The sequence below is a fragment of the Branchiostoma floridae genome, chromosome 15 (assembly GCF_000003815.2).
Source record: "Branchiostoma floridae strain S238N-H82 chromosome 15, Bfl_VNyyK, whole genome shotgun sequence".
In the NCBI taxonomy this organism is placed as follows: Eukaryota; Metazoa; Chordata; class Leptocardii; order Amphioxiformes; family Branchiostomatidae; genus Branchiostoma; species Branchiostoma floridae.
Genome location: NC_049993.1, coordinates 18,508,391 through 18,526,172, shown reverse-complemented (window position 1 = coordinate 18,526,172; position 17,782 = coordinate 18,508,391). Strand labels below are relative to the sequence as shown.

Here is a 17,782-nt window from a genome sequence, read left to right as displayed (position 1 = left end):
TATAGCCAGATGGAGTTGGCCAATCAGAGGCGCCCATTTCTTATGGGTTATGAGGCCGTAACGTCACAAGTGTGCAGTTATTAGAATAACTGCATACTTACCTACCAGTAAGTATGCAGTTATTAGAATAACTGCACACTTACCAACCAGTACAGGCATGGCAGGGGGTGGCTTCCTCTATTAACATCGTTAGTGCACGTTTCATTGTTTAAAGAAAACGTTTACTATCTTAGAACAACATTACATTACTTACAATATGTAAAACAATAAAATCTATTTTAATTAATGTCCAGTTTAAACTGAAAATTGAAAATAAAATTGTTTGCATACCCCCCTTTCAAGTTGAACGATCCGGGAGTAATGATCATGAATACAGTACAGTAGAATTTTGAAAAGGTTTGACAATTGCCAAGACGGCAATGTTTCGAATATTTTCTTTGCAAATTTTGGATTCAAAATGCAATATGTAATCTCCCTATGTACCAAAGAAAAAATGTAAATTTCTAGAAATTCAGACAAAGGAATTCACACGTATAGTACCAAGGGATCTATGCGTCATACAAGAGTTTGCAGGTTTGCGTAGGCTATGTGATAATAGCGTTAATGACCCGCCTGTTCCTCGGTATATATGGTGTCATAACGCCTGGTCCTTCGCTCACTCGGTGGTTTTATTCGGTGGTTATAGCAAAGGACCAGGCGCTATGACACCATATACACCTCGGGGCGGGCCATTAACCCGGGTCATTATAGGATTGCCCGTATTCCTGAGACAAAGATGAGTTACAGAACGGATCTGCTGCTTACGCTGAATACGTGACGGCGACATCCGTTCCATCCACACCATGTCTCCATGTCGCGGGTCCGTCTGGGAGGACGTCCACCCAAAATGGTCTGTTGTTGCCCTGAAACGCAAGAACAAGCATTTTCCCAATCATATTGCTGATTTTAAAAATGCATGCAACCCTAAATATAATTGTAGAATAAAACATTGGTATTCATTGTTTTTCATAAAACAGTTCCTCTACATAATATCTGCGTGATGAAAACCGGAAAACTGCGCATGCAAAGTTGACATTGTAAAATCGTAGTTTGCAAGGATTTTGTGTTCCCGACAGGGTCATTTTGGCGATAGAGGAAGGTGCATTAGAGCGCAAGTCTTTGTTGGCGAATTTACCAACATTGCGCATAGATTTGACTTGGTCAGGGTCAGTTGAATTTTGAGACGATCGAGACAATGTTACTTGATGAGAAAGATCAGTGGGTACTGAAATCATCATGGTCAATTGATCAGAATTTTCTCATTGAGTGGCCGCTGTAGGCAGGTTTGACTGTACTGTTTGCCATTAACCCCTCGCAAATAAAGGATCAGTTATCCAGAATACTGTAAATGCAGAAACTTTCGCAGTGGATTGATGTACGCGGTTTTCGCGGCGGCCGCTTCACCGTGAATTCAAAACCACATTTATCCATAACAGGAGGGGACTACAGTGTATGGTGCTACCGCGAAATTAAAACCACCACGAAAAGTCCATTTCCCCGCTACCGCGAAATTAAATCTCCGCGAACTTGCATTTACGGTAGCATATAAGAGGTAATGAAATAGTATATTACATATAACATTATCCCATAGTAGGCTGATTGGTAGCTCCTGTACCGCGAGGACGCCAGCCGACCCCCCAGGCTGGTACAGGTTGATGTAGCCTGGATGTATGTCACTTCGGTCTCGTTGACTACGACGTAGATTTTACTCCCCACTTGTGCCTTGTACATGGTGAGCTCTTCCGAAAAAACAAACAAACAAGGAAACAGAACTTCTTAAGACAATTCAATTTCTACCACTGAACATATACTAGAGTGACATCAATCACTATCATTTATATTCGCTAGAATGAACTTGCAGCTAGAATGAACTTGCAGAATAATGTAACATAATTCCGCCAGGTGCCATTATACTGCCACCTAAAAAAAAACGTTGTTATAAAGGCCTTTTCAAGATTGTCTTCAACACATAAATATCTTAATTGTATTACATTTAGGATATTTAACATTTGGTGTTCAAGACAATCTTGGGAAGACCTCAATACTAACGCTTTTACAATAGCCTACGGCTAGTTGGGCAGCCCTGGCTCTTTGTAAACAGCTGAATAAATAAATAAATAAAAAATTTTCAGTCCCCTCGATTTTGAATACGAAAGAAAGAGAGTTGAGCTAAAGGCATAACGTTCCTAAGGGGATCTGGGGGCATACTAACCTGAAAAATTTTGAAATCTAGACCCTCTGAAACCCAATTTCCTGCATTTTGAGGTGTGGATTTTGCTGGTAGACTAAGCTGTTCATCTGTTTTGGTGAAAAATAACACAAGAAGACAATTTTTATATCTTTACTGACTTTACATATAGTTTTTGTCCATTACAGAGGACAGAATGGGCAAAATGTTTTTCTGTCCCCAGCTGTAAAATTCCTTCAAAGGACTGAAGGACGGGTGCTGGCTACAACCCTGCTTCCGCTATTCATTCTTATATAAACAGATTCTATCATCGGCATGGCCTCACCAAGATAAAGATGCAATATAGAAGTTAGCGAAATAGCCTCCCCCAGACTCAAGGTCACTATACAAATAGCATAAATTGACTGAATAAACATCAAACAACATACCAGAGGAGTTAACTGGCGAGGGAGTATAGTTTACCACAGATAACTCTGACATGCTAGTTGTCTATTCAGCCAATTTGTACTACATTTGAGCGACCTGTGGAACCCGGTAGAGGCCATTAACTTACCGTGCAGGTTTGTTTTACATTTATCATAGAAGCCTCTAACAGGCTCAAGGCCACTGGGAAAATAGTAGAAATTGGCAAAATAAGCAAATAGCATACCAGATAGAGGAGTTAGCTGGCCAGGGAGTACAGTTTACGACAGGTAACTTCTCTGACATGTTGTCTATTTCGCCAAATTCTACTACTTTTGGGGAGACCTGTGGAGCCTGTTAGAAGCCATTAACTCACCAAGGTTGACTGATCCACCCAGAACCATGTTTATGGCACAGGCTGCCAGAGGAATCATCAATATTTGGGAAGTACCCGCCATGGCGATCCGTCAGTGCTCAAATATTCTTCCACGACTCCACGAGTGAAAAAACAACAACAATGTAGGATAGATTTGGGCATGTGCTTGGTGATCGATGTTCTGTTGATGAGTTGCCATAGAACGTAACGTCATAAAAGCATTGTACATATCATCCAAACGATTTCACACCAATCAAGCGAACGTTGATCGAACAGTCCATTAATTATGACAGGCAGGCTGAGCGTTTGCAACACTGACAGCTTCGTTGACCCCAAAGAAACCACTCTTCTCAAGAACGGAAATATTCAAGCCAATACCATATCCACCAGGCATAATGGGAGAAACACTTTGTTTTATGGCGGATTAAACAAATCAAATATAAAAAAGACATACACGACTCATACCTTAAACTGATTTTCTTATAAGCAAACCTAGCAGTTCTCGTTAGAGAAAATGCTCAACATTTCCTTATATTCCATTGTGAAGATAGCTTATTCTGCTAAGTCATGACTTTCAACCTAAATGTCATGTCAACTAGCTTTATTGAAGCAGCTTGTTGTTATCTACAAAGGTTTTATTTGTTTTTAAGCCCCTGATATTTATTATACCAGTGATGCCCTCTAAAACATTGTCTTTGACCACTCTATAGGTTATCGGGTATGCCCCCTTTCCACTAGGACGGCGCTCTCACCGCGCTCTCTCTGCGACCTAAAATTTGACGTATCGCTCAACGAATTGTATAGCCATGAGTGTAGAAGAAGAACCAGTTGTCCCAGTGTGGTAGTAGCCTTTAGTATACTTGGTAATATAGTAGATACTAGAATACCTCACTAGTGTCGCATCCAATACTTGTTGAATACAAAAATGAATTATTTCTTGGCTTTGATACCACGTTTTTTTTGCTTCAATGGTGTTGTTCCGTTGTTCGCATTACGTTTGGAGACAAAGTCGTCCACTAAAAGTTCTCACGGCGGCATTAAGAACAAAAATGCACACAAAAACACATCTTAACTCATCTGACAAGCCGTATACCCGATCACTCCCCCCCCCCCCCCAAATGCAACCTTGGGGAAGAGCAAAGCATACTGTCTTATCCTCCTTCTGTTTTCCATTTGTAAAGTTAGCTTACCAAGGTTGACTGATTCACATGGATCCATGTTGATGACAAAGGCTGCCAGAAGAACCAACAATCCTTTTAATCCTTGAAAGGAAACCGCCATGGTGCTCCTTCACTGCTAAAATGTTATCCCGCAAATGGAACGCAGTATGTATTCCCCTGACAACTCAGCCAGAATGACATGTGATTGATGAATAAACGTGCGTCATTGCTGCATGTTTGCACCATCTTCAGGTAAATAGTGTCCTTGATAACCGTGTGCTGACGCAGAGCTAGTAAACTGCAAAACAAACTACACAGAGGAAGCATAAAACAGGGAAACGTCGTACAAATGACCAGTACCACTATCATCAATATGTTGTCATTGTCCCAGCTGCCATCTCCGTCTTTTTTTGTTTATTGAATGAATTAATGAATGAAGATCTTTATTGCACAATTTTGTTTATTAGACCTTTCCATCACAACGGAGGGGGAGACAAGATTACTATCATTTCAGCTCAGCCAGTCTGAGATGAGATTGGCAGTTAAACGCGTGCGTCATTGGTGAATTGTTTGCAACGTCTTCGGGCAAAATGGTGTCCCTGCCAACTGTGTACTGAGACAGCAAGTCCCCAAACCAGACCACAAAGCGGAAAATTAAAACAGGAGAAACGACACGTACAAATGACCAGTAAAAACACATCTCAAAACGTGTTAAAGCAGCACAACAGCTGCACATACAAATAGCTTCACTTCTTGTGTAGATTATATTCCTATCAGCAACATGCAGTCATTGCCCGGGTGTCCACTATATGAGTAGGCCTCCGTCTCCTCCTGCGTGCAGTGAAGCGAGTTGATGTGAGCTGACAGAGGCCATGATCCGTAGAAATGTTTTCATTTTCGTAGCACGGCCTGAAATTCATGAAACATGTGCAAGAGTTGTAAAGTTTAGAAAGCTTTGTTCCAACACAAAGGAAACACTCAACATGAAATTTTGGTCGATCTCGCCGACTTGCCGCAGATATGCCAGAGTTGATTATCAAAACTCCATTTCCTTCTTCTCTTTTCTTGGTAAATGGGCTGTATGTAATTTTCACATCTGGGACTCAATATGTACGGATATACGATTCTGCATGTTTTAAGAATGAGATTCAGGTTTTGATAATTAGGTGAATGAAACACTGAATAGTGCGATCGTAGAAAGACAAACTCTTCAGCTAACCCAACAGGATTAGCGTATTCTCGACCCTGCTCTGTAAAAGTGTCTTGTCAGACCAAAGACATGATAGAGAACGGTTCTGTAAACATGAATGGATAAACGTCCTTGGCCAGGCTCTGTGTTTGTGCACTCGCGTGTAAAGATCCGTGATCACACTGGCAGAATACAGCCAGTCCCAAAACTATACACAATAGAAGTGGTACAAGTGTAAAATAGAAGTGGTATAAAAGCACAAAACCATCTACGTTTATCCATTATGTATTTGACAATTGTTTACCTTGATGTGGTCATCATCAGGCCTATCTAACTTTAACATACAGAGTCGAAAAGATTAAAATATTTTGCCATGTAGATCTTCTTCTTCCATACCCTCGAACCACCCCTACCTGGGTGTCACTAAGAGGAGATCTAACGTCTACACTTTAAGATTCATGTGTAGGTCTTTTCTAAACTTCGGTCTTTCATCTTTGTCCGCAGGCTTATTTTGTTAAATTGTGCTAAAGAGGCGATTGTCGTGATGATCGCACACCGACACATGACAGGTCTCTTAAGGTGGGTTTACACCTGCGTATATTTTCATGCCGCATGAGTTCCGTTTTGACATTTTTCGACATTTTGACTAATTTCTTCAATACGCGGCCGCACGCACAAGTCGCACCTCTATCGCATCTGAATCGTCTTTAGAAAGTTTCACGTACGCAGGCAAACGAAAATATACGCCCAGTTCGTCTGATAGTTTTGGACATGCACAAAACTATCATTAGTACGCAGTTTGGTGCCCAAAACGTTATGGATGCGCAATACAGTGGTTCCACGTCGGTCGATTGCGCTATGTAGACGCTACATGTTTGCGCTTTATACGCAGTAATACGCGGAAATAGCGGTATTGCGAGTACATAGCGTTCTTACAGCGCAGACACAACGCACCATGAGCGACCGTATAACGAATGCACACATAGATCACGATTTAGTACCGTGCGTTCTGCGATCGCTTTGCGCATACTACGCGTACTGATAGCGTGATCGACGCACACTCCAGATTTGGAATAAATACGAAGGTGCATCTGACTCCAGACAAAAAAAATCATCTCAAGATGTATATAACTTTATTGCACAACAATTGTACGAGGTACAAAGTATGGCATCTACATAACTACAGTGCTATAACTTAACTTAAGGCTTATCTAACTAATACAGGAGTTGTAGTATGGGATAAGTTTCTTACAATCATTGGAGGCTTTTACAATCATTTGGGGAATTTCTAATGTCTAAACCTTCTTTGATATATTTTCCTATATCTGCCATGCAGGGATTGTCACATGTCATGATGTATTTGAATTTGCACTTCAGGTCCATTTGGATAAATCCTTGTGTACAAAATGACAGCCTTCTGCATAGAGAATTGCGTATATCGGAATATTTGGGACATACAACCATAAAGATTAAAGTGATATTCGTCTTCTATTAGCTCTGGACAGAATGGACAAATCCTCTGGTTGATAGGGATTTTTTGGAATCTTCCGGTTTATGATGTCAGATCCAGGCCAGGACCGACGAATTTGTACCGGGGGCATGGAGAGATGGTCAAAACTTGCAGGACACCATGAATGCAGGACACTGGTCCCAACAGAGCCTCCAGGGACGGGAAGATGTAGAGGAACCTGCTCAAGCACCGGGTCAATTTGTGTGACACACGTGCCATTTTGTGTAACAGATATTTGACTTAATTTGCTGATAATGGCACTTTTTGTGTGTAGAACCACATGATATAAAGGTGCAATATAGAGCCATATTACAACTTTGAAAGAGGGCGTAAGGTTTCATAATTGTTTAATTTACGTGTTTGATAAAGATCTTGAATACGTTTTGTGGTGTGTATGGGTGTGATTTTTATAGTAGTTGAAATACTAAGATGATAGGGGAAATCATTAAGGACAAAGTGAAAACAAACACAATCTTAACAGTGCACATAACTTCTTAAGGTAAATGATGGCCCACATTACTGTAAAAGCACAGTGTCACTGCTTCACTGCTTCGCAAATGAATTAAAAAAACCTCTTCACTGTTAACTTGTCAATGTTCTACTTGCACTGCCTGTAAACAAAAGCATACGTAGTACAAAGGGTTCCTCTAACAAAAATACTCTATTGGCAATGCTCGCAAACAAAAGTATATGTAACAGAAACTGTTCCTCTGACACACCTGAAATGCGTTTGGAATGCAGTTAGCACCAGGTGCGTCAGGCATGCGGTCGGTAGACGTTGTGTGCGTCCGGAAAACGCCCAACATACGTACCCCATACGAATCTATTCGCAGTACGGAAAATATTGTTGCGCATTTCAGTTGCAATCATACGCATCTCATGCGAAATGAAAACGCTGAAGTCGTAATTCAAACGCCAGATGGGCTCGACGTACAATTTAATTTATTCCAAAAAAATCCAAATGTTGGGCGTTCGGCCGCGTATTGACAAAATTTCATGCGGAAATCATGCGCACTTGAAAATATACGCAGGTGTAAACCCACCTTTAAGGTGGGGTCACGCATGCGTATATATTCAAGTCCGTTTAAGGTGCGTATGACGCTCTTAGTCTCTACCAGGCTCCACTGGTCGCGGGGAAAATAGTGCAAATTGGACAAATATAGATAAAAATTGGACAAATATAGATACATAACATGCCAGATGAGTTAGCTGACCGAGAAGTATGGTTAGCGACCCAGCTAACTCGTCTGACGTGTTACCTGTTTCTATTATTTTTACAACGACATGTGGAGCCTGGTGGAGGCAAATACTCCCATGCGCTCCTCATACGGACTTAAATATATACGCAGATGTGACCCCACCTTTACTGAAGCTGCGACACGTTGACAGCGTCGCTGCGTGCTTCATTTGATTTGTGTCACCCATGCCTTTGTAACGGTTATATCTAGCAAAACGTACAAGAACCGGACTAGAAAGACAACAAAACACATACATCGTAAGTAGATTTCGTTTTTTGTTTTAGTGATGAATTTCGTTGAGCGCTCTGACAAATCTAGGAATCGCAGCGAACGTGCCGAACCTTTAGTGAGATATATGCAAAAGCGGACACGCAATATAGGTGAGCTGATGACACGCAATATAGAAGAATGCCTGTTGCTTCCACGCCCCTGCTTCCTTTGTATAGCTCTGGGTTATTTGCAACAAAAATAACCAGCCCTAAATATTTCATAAGCTATCTTCAATGCAGGAACATGCTAAGAGTCAACATGACGACCTTGATGCCTCATCCAGATACATACAAAAACTTGGATTGGCAAGAAAGGTTTCCACAATGATATGGAGTTCTGGTAAATTTCATGGTTGGAAACAATAAGGGATATTGGCAGGTTGGCTGAACATCTACGAAAAATGTTTTCCCGATATCTCTGTATTAGTAACAAAGGTGGTCTACTAAAACATTTGTGTCTTCTGCAGGCGTCACGTCAGGCCAAGGACAACATCTGCGCGTGTCACTCGTCAGCCCACGTGCCTGTGTAGTGCAATTCATGATGGTTTAAAGGAAGGGCAATCCACTAAATCGGATAAAGATGCTCTCATTCATGTATGAATCTATAGTCTCAGACGAGATTCTCAGAAGAGGCACAGAAAATGGGATATTCATGATCAAAGTATTATTTTCCATTTTGGGCATGTTTGCCTAATTTGCATAGAGAGCCCGAGGAACCATGATGTTCCACGTGGACCATTGTTCATCATACCTGACGTGACCGGCAGACACCAATCTGCCATTCTATGGTGCTGGAGGGATTGTGCTCATGATGGGCTTCGAGACGACTTGTTCACGTTTCTTCTCCTGGAACAAGCACCGATTTTCCTGGAGCCGATTGTGCATAAATGTACAATACCTCAAGATGACATCTCAGTAGCCTCCATAGCAGGCTCTCTGGGGCCTTTTTGGGGCTCATAATACACTTTTGCTGGCCATTTGTATTTGTACTCGGTCGCTGATTGCTGGCGTTTTCTAAATTACCGGCCGGCAATCAAAAAACGCCAGCAATCAGCGACCGAGTACAAATACAGATGACCAGCAAAAGTGTACTATGAGCCAAAAAAATGCCCCAGAGAGCCTGCTCTGGAAGCTAACATCTCAGAGACACTGGTGTATTACACATACGCAAAAAAAATGTACACCCACATCTTTGAAATTGTTGCGGTGTATGCTATGAAGAGTGGGTCATTCGCGGTATTTTTAGTTTTTTTTTATTTAAATTCTCCAACAATGAAAATATACAATGAAATTGAGACACATATTCAGTAAAAGTAAAATCTAACTCTATCAATCTATATCTCACCAAATCTGTCGCATTAAATTAGTTTCCCACATTAACGTAAATAGAACATATCCGTACAATGATATCGCATAATTATATATACATGTATATATATATATATATATATATATATATATATATATGTATATATATATATATATATATATAGTATTCTACAACTTGCAATAACATGAATGTATACAAATGTACAATACGATTGACAAATTAAAAGTTGAAAAGAATTTAACTGCAATTATGCTGAGTTATAAGATTATTTGCATGCTTTTCTACAATTCTGTATTTCAGCTTCAAATGCTAAGGGCTTATGTTGACATAATATGAATATCAATATGATAACATTATGTTTTCTTGATCTTTATTCTATTTCAAACAGATCTTAGTTCTTCAGTGTTCTATAATTTACACTAATAAGTCGGCATGATATAGAAATTTACGGTAACAAGCTACATGACAAGTTTAAGAAAGAACATCATAGGCAAATTAAGACAAGCTGAGCGACGGTACACAATTATATTTGTTTACAGCCTTGACGTTATACTTAATAAATTTATTCTATGTTAGTCGTAAAAGTATGATTTCTAAGATACCAAAACACACAAAACTTCACAAAATCCGTTCTTTATGTCTGAAATTTCGTTGAGTAATCTTTCCAATATTTGGTAGTGCATGAAAAGTTGCTGACAATTGAATTTTCCTCCGACTGAGAACGTGCTGGGGTCGCCGGAGAGATTCCACTAGCAGTGCTCTCACGGCGATGAGGCAAATTTGCCATTGCAGCAAGAGTGTCGCGAGAGCGCCGTTAAGTGGAATGGCGGCATATGAAAATATAAAAAATTCCTATATTACTTTTGATAGGTAATTGTTTTCGATCTATACATCTATGTATTTTACTCAGTCAATTCACAATATGAAGAGAAGGCTGGGGTACTGTTATAAGCGAAATTACAGTAAAAAGAGTATTATGAATCTATACGTTAGTTTCAATCAAAGCAACCGTTCTACCGTTCATCTAAGTCTTCAAAAACTGTCCTAAGCCTCTTCATCACGTTAACCTTAAACTCATCATAACCAGGCCCGGATGTGGGTGTGTTGTCAGTATCATCATCTCTTGCCTTCTTCTTTGGTTTCAGTTTTTGCAGTTGATATTTGAAAAACCCTTTCAGATCGTAGTCAGCTTTCTCTAACTGTTCGTCGTCCTTTGCGCTATGATAAGACTCGTCAATGATAGCCACAAAGAAACCAATCAGGCAGATGTTAAAGACGAAAACAAACAGAAACAGAATGAATGTTCCCAGATTGCCAGTAGTAGAAGATATTTCGTCATAGTTGATGTCACCAGCTATGATGGTCACCATCGCCTCGAATGTCCGAGCAAAGGAACTGTAGGAGAGCATGCGCAGACCAAACGTCAGATGGAGCAGAATGGCGAAGGCGAAGAAGTAGAGGAAGAACATGGCGGAAAAGCCTGAGAGCGGCCCGACGCTGCGCTTGAGGGTGTGGATGAGGAGAGACCCGCGATGGTTGAAGCGCAGCAGGTGCGTCATCTTGAGAGTGACGCTGCACAGCAGGGTGGCGATGACGTAAGTGTAGACCTGGTCCCAGACGGCCGCGCGTCTGTAGTTCACGAACCGTCCCGAGAGACCAGAGTTCTCACCAAAGCTTGCCGCTGTGTTATTTTCCATTTTACTGGCTACGTCTTCCAGAACGGCCTCGGAGTAGAAGAAGGTGGCGACTCCCGCCAGGGCCTGCAGGATGATGATCAGTTCCACCCAGTTCCAGAAGTCCATGATGTACAGGGCTCCACTGTTGTAGGCCTTCCGTCCTGCAAGAAGCAAACCCAACAGAAAACTTATTATTGACGTGTTCAAAAGTTTCTTAGAACTATTGTAGTGCAGGACTTCTTCACTCGATAACTATCAACAACGTGTAGCAGCAGCAGACACGGGTACTAGTACTTTAGACATTGGGCTGTTTTATGGAGTTTATTAGAAAAAACATTCACAGGATATATAATGGTTATTATCAAGACAAAAAAAATTTCCTTTAGACAAATGATGCTTTGCATAATCGTGCTTGGTTTTCTTGGCTCTCAAGGTCGACACCTGAACAGAAACTCTCATTTGTGATTCTCAGTTACCTTTCAAAAGCATACCAACCTTCTTTTATGGCGAAGACCAAAACAAAAACGGCGAGCGCAGAAATGTAGAGGAGCGCCATCCAGACCTCCCAGCCGCCGTGGAAGCGGTAGAGGCGGACCGTGTGGACCTCCCAGCGGGGGAAGCCGGCCCCGATAGCCGTGAACTCCACCAGCAGGATCACGATGGAGAACAGGTTGGAGTCGGGCGAGTACAGGGTCACGTCGGTGAAGACCGCTCGAGTTGCTGAACAGACAAAATAATACATGGCAGTCAGAAAATAATCAACACTGACGGGATAGAAACAACTGTTTTATAGACCAGGGTTGGGCCAAAGTAAAAAAAAGTAAAACAACAGAAGTATCCAATAGATCAAGGAGGTTGTCTGGATCAAAAAGAACAAAGTGATGAACCGGGACGAGGGGGATACAAACATAACCACGTTTAAGTTTAGGATTGTGTTCTCGTCACAAAAGCAACGGCTACATACGTCATGTCTTCTTATAGGGGCGATAAACACTCGTATCAAACGCTGTGGCATAATTTGTAGCTTCTGATCATATGAGAGATTGATAAATGGATGCGTAAGATGATTTGATACCTCTGTCGATCCAGCCTTGGTTCTTCAAAGCCTCGATTGTCCGTGACGCGTTGTCGGACGTGTCGGCTACGTAGCCTCCACCGAAATACACGCCGTGGTCTGCCGCGTAGGGAAATTCTTGAACATAAAACAAACAAAAAAATCATTGCAGAAGAAACAGATCTACATATTCTGGAAAGACCGTCATGTCATAACAGGTTTCACCATCACCTAGCGTTCTGAAAAAAAAACTGTGGTCTCTCGCATACGCCAATAGTGTCGTATCGATGTCAAAACTATGAGAAAAATTAAGGAAACATTGTGGCTTGAGCTGGTGACTTTATGGGTGTATCACCACAAAGCCACCTACTGTAATACTGTTTGTTAATATCGTAAAGTCAAGGGTAAATAAAGAACACAGTTTTTAAAGATTAGAAGGATGCATTTAATTGGCAAATGTCAGTTGATTACACTAACGTTTATGCAGCATAGCTGATTACCAATGGTAAACAAATATTGACTTAGGTTGGACGATTACCTTGTAGATCACCAGAAGACCGGTACCTCCACGGACTTGTGCCGTTCTGCTCTGCTGTCTCTGCGGTGCCGTTGGTCCCGTTGAAAGCGGTGATGTTGACTGTGGGCAGCGGCAACTAGCCTTCTCCGTACTGCCCTTTCTCCTGACTGAGGTAGTCATAACGTCTGTCGCACCCGGATGTCTGGTTTCCTGGTGACACTGTCGTCAGGCAGGCAGGATCTGGGTAGGGTTTTGATAAACTCGTTTCAGTATATCTTAAGATATAGTATCTACTGTGAATTGGTTGTAATTATATATATAGTGACCTACCCAGCTTGACTCTAGCCTGGCGGAGCCGGATCGGCCCTACACGGTAGACAGGCGGGTCCGGGAGGGCTGAAGTGGCGTCTGGGTAAAGAACTGGGACGGCGGCATCTTCCAGCCAGGTCCAGTAGGAATCGGCATCAACCACCAAATTGTGATGAAAACAATTAGAGTGTTATTTAATGAAGTCTACAGTAGAGGAACATTCTCTTCAATCGATATCTACATCATTACACAATAAGTATGCTATTGATAATTAAGGATAGGTGGAAGGGTAAAACAACATTTTGTATGGACATAAGCTAATTGTGGATTCAAATAAAGTCAAAGACATCGTCATCAGTATAATGGTCAGATATTGGAACCAAGTAAGTCCAGCATTCTTCTTCCCAGATAACTTAACAAGATGTAAATTAGTACTTACTTCCTTGAAAGACATTTCCTCGTTGTGTACAACGAGCCGCTGAACCTCGTTGGACATATGAAAGGCCAGGTGATTCTTCTGTCCGTACGCAGCCAGCATGACCACGGCCAGGAAAAGGACGTAAACAGCCACTTCCTTCAGAATGTTCCTCAGCTTCCTCCGCCGGACGGCAATCCTGCGGGCCTCAGCTAGGTCCGGGGAGTCGTGTGGTGCCGGGACAGGTGGACTCTGAAATGGAACATAGATTCATGGGACAGGTCCTTCTAGGACTTTAGGAAGCAGTTTGAGTAGCAAGACTGCTAAACTTTTCAAAACACGGGCATGGCTGTCCCCAAAAGTGCCTGAATTAGCGATCATACTTGGACGTAGTCTTGGACATCATTTCTAATGTCGAATAAGTAAGAGGCTTTGGTTATTGAAAATGAATATGTGATGTTTAGTTATAAAGAACTCGTGCTCACATTACCTGCTTTTGGCTTGCAACCATCTCCTCATATTTCTTCACGTCAGACCTCTTCACTTCGTCTTCTTTGTAAGCTCTCTGAAACATAACAATACAAACAACTTAAAGGATAGGAGACGCATTGTTTCAGTGTGAGACAAGTTCCTTTAGTCTTTAATTTCGCTTGCCTTTCTTGATTTTTGGTTGGGATGAAAAGCATTGAAAAACACGAGCAATATGGCAACACCTTGAAAAACACGGCGAACAGCGCCGCCATGGCGAGGATCTTGACAGGCTGGAGGAGGATGAGGTCGGAGAGGAATGACGTCAGGAAGATGAGCAGCCAGGCTTCTGTCTTCTCCCGCCCGAACTCAAACGTGTACAGCATGACGAAGAACGCGGCGGTGTTGGTGGTGACGAACACCAGGATGAAGCCTGGAGGTTGTTGGATAAGAGAAAAGTTTATAGATATATGTGGTTGGCGTGCCGAGTAGGATGACATGATGGCGCGTTTTTAATGGGATAGAACTTTCTTCAAGCTTTTTCTTTCATGAGAAGCTGAAATCGGCCTGCATGCCCCTTTTTATTGTCATGAGGGAAGAGGTTAGGGTCAGACAAAACCAATCAATCTTACATTAGTCGAAAAATAGATCTGGTTCTAAGTAGTATACGCTACATTGACATGCATAACAAGATATTCCAAATATTTGGTATTTCACAAAGAATGTGTAAAGTATGGATTATGGAATGTGCTCAAATGTAAACAAAAAGGTTGTCACAAGTGTTGTTTACCAATATAAGCAAACCACCACGGCAGCAGCCCGGATGTGGCTTTCTCGGGATCATCCAGTACAGCGTACTTCTCATTCACCTCTGGAATTGTAAACATGAAAACTTTATCATTACATCATTTGATATACCGCAAATCTCAGTGTAGAAGAGACGGAAAAAATAAACTTAAATTACTATAAATGTAAAAAAAAAATGATATGTCAGACGTAAGTCAATTGGTATTTGTCCACCTCAACCTTTCTCCGTGTCTGTCGTTTTGCAGAAGCTACATCTCAGGCGTAAGAATTAGCCAAGTGATTATTTCATGCCAACAATAAGAGCAGTCATGACTATGAATGTGTAATATCTAAATATTCTATAAAGTGTCCTTCAAGCCACATTAATTGCTTTATCTCCTTGTAGCCTTAAGGCCTCACCTTTAGACTTGATCTGTCCTGGGGAAGTCAGTTCATTGACGTTGCTCTGCCTGACTTGTTGTTGTGCAGCATCTCGCCTAACCTGTAACGGTGATGAAGACAACTGATAGGACAAATTGTCTTCAGTTGTTGAAAGGGTCAGAGTTCTTTTCATCTAATTTAGAATATAGTTGGGTAGGAACCAACAGTGATTGCTTTCATGGACCAGGGAACTCACTACTTATTATCGGAATGAATAGAAGACAACTAGTTATTGTACATACCTGTTCTGGCAATGAAGGCGGGGCATTCATTAGGTATATGTCAATGCTTGACAGTTCCATGGAAGTTGAAGAGTGTTTTGTTGAAGACCGTTTGCTATTTGCGTCGTTCTTTTCTTTTTTGATGGGACTGTTGTCGGCAGAAGTTTCTAAACGTAGATGATAATAATGATTGAAATGTTACCATAGCTACCTACCGGATGAAAGGCCAAAATTTGAGGTATTTCAGAAAGTGCCGCCATAACATTATATTGAGTGAAACATTCTTATAAATTATTCTAATCCTACCCTTTTTAACTGGACGCTGTTTGACGTTCCGGAAGATCCATATGATGATGGCGTTGATGGGAAACACCACCGCGGCGCTTTGGAGACCGATCAGGATCTGTTTAGATGGGGAAAACCACATTTTATCTTTTAGCAATCCAAAGACTTTAAAATGGTACATGCTTCTCTCTCCTTTTAGCACTCAGCATTCGGGAAAGAGTATGGAAGTTGAACACACACCACTACCAGTGGACTAGCCCCCTGCTGTAGTGATTGCATTGTGTGTGGCCCAGGGCTAATGAAACAGAGATGGGCACCGCCCTATGCGCCATCTTGGCGCGGGAAGGGTTTAACTACCTAACTTACTAATCCTGAATTAACCATGCAACTTCCATACCAAAGCAGCCATTCCTTCCTTGTCTATTCTGCCTGCCAGCCTAAGTGTCTAGACCAGGGACTGGCCCCAAGGGGTTCCTCTACCTGAGGTTACTCCAGATTTTACATATCTGAGCCATTAGCATCTGAACTTAAGCACCTTGTGGTCTATGCTTCAGTGCCAAAGTTTAGCTATATTTGAAACAAAAGTTGCAGCTTATCTTTCACGTTTAAATTGTAATCGTCGAAGGAATACAGAGGAATACAGCACGGCTTATTTCTACAAAATGTGTACCTGAGGCCATGAAATCGGGATCTGCACATCAAACCCGAAGATCGTGACGGGTTCCGGCGGGTCGAAGTCGTCTCCTCGGCCGAAGAACATGATGTTTGCCAGCATGGTGCACATGATGATGGACAGGCAGCAGGAGACCCGCTGGGTGCGGGTGAATGGGCTGCTGGCAGGGCGGCCGTACACAGAGTACCAGATGTGGCCGTCTCGCAGGTCTCTGTGGATAAACAAAAATTTGGTCAAACCTGCCCAAGACAGCCAGCCAGGGTACGACCAAAAGTGTCATAGGACTGACTCGCTGACGCATAAAAGCATAGCAAACACAGCAAATGTATATATCATTTCATACGGCAGGAGTGTGGCTTGACCATGTGGCTATTTCGATTGTCTATCTTACTTGGTAGTTCTATCGGCGAACAGAGTGCTGAAGGCCACCAGCTGCTCGTCCTTAGCTGCAGGCAGCACGCGCTCAATCTGCTCATCGTCCTCATCAAAGGCCAGCCACCTGTTGGAGGGAACAAGATGCACTTCACAATCCTTGATTCAAAGATGAAGTCCGTTCAAACAATTTCAATGGCTGGGATTGTTCTTTTTTGAAGTCATCTCTCAGAAGTTTACTATTGGCGATACCTACCTTGCAATCCTTGATTCTGTTAATCATTCCCCTGTTGCTTTTGAGATCAACTAGTGTAGTCAGAACGTTAACAATCAATAAAGAATTCCGATTAAACATTTTTTATTGTTTGGATCGTTTTCTTCAGAAACCTTCCTAAGCCTGTGGCAATGCCTACCTGTTGCAGAGGAAATAGTGCTGCTCCTCGAGCTGTAGATCGTCCACAATGATCCTGTCCAGAAACCTGTGAACATAAGATATAAACATGCAAGACCGGTCACTCTTTCTTAAGGATCTTTAGGGTCATATAAACGATGAAATGTGTTCAGATATTCAAACATGTTGTATCTTGTGATAACTTTTTCTTTTATCACATTTTTGCACAGATTGATTACAAGAGGTTTTTCCATAATGAATTATAATGTACGCCAGGTTGCTGAATATTGCAGAATATTAAATGAGACCAGTTATTCACACATTAATCGCGAGAAATTCTCCCATTATAAATTACAATGTAAGGCAGGTAAGAGTTTACCATGACGGCTCCTTCCCGGAGTTGTCGTGCCACACGCGCACGTGGGTGAGCCAGCCCGGGTCCGTCTCGGTGCACAGAACAAACCCGGCCATGT

The 17,782-nt window shown here is 41.9% G+C and overlaps 1 protein-coding gene across 1 annotated transcript in view; it reads right to left on the bottom strand.

Moving 5' to 3' along the window:
* LOC118431615 (polycystic kidney disease 2-like 2 protein) overlaps nt 1-13,069 on the bottom strand; it is a 40,373-nt gene extending 27,304 nt beyond the window's left edge. Inside the window, exon 1 of the mRNA XM_035842856.1 lies at nt 12,970-13,069. The gene's annotated coding sequence lies outside the window, so the exon portion shown is untranslated. The remainder of the gene's footprint in view (nt 1-12,969) is intronic.
* Nucleotides 13,070-17,782: the final 4,713 nt, after the last annotated feature.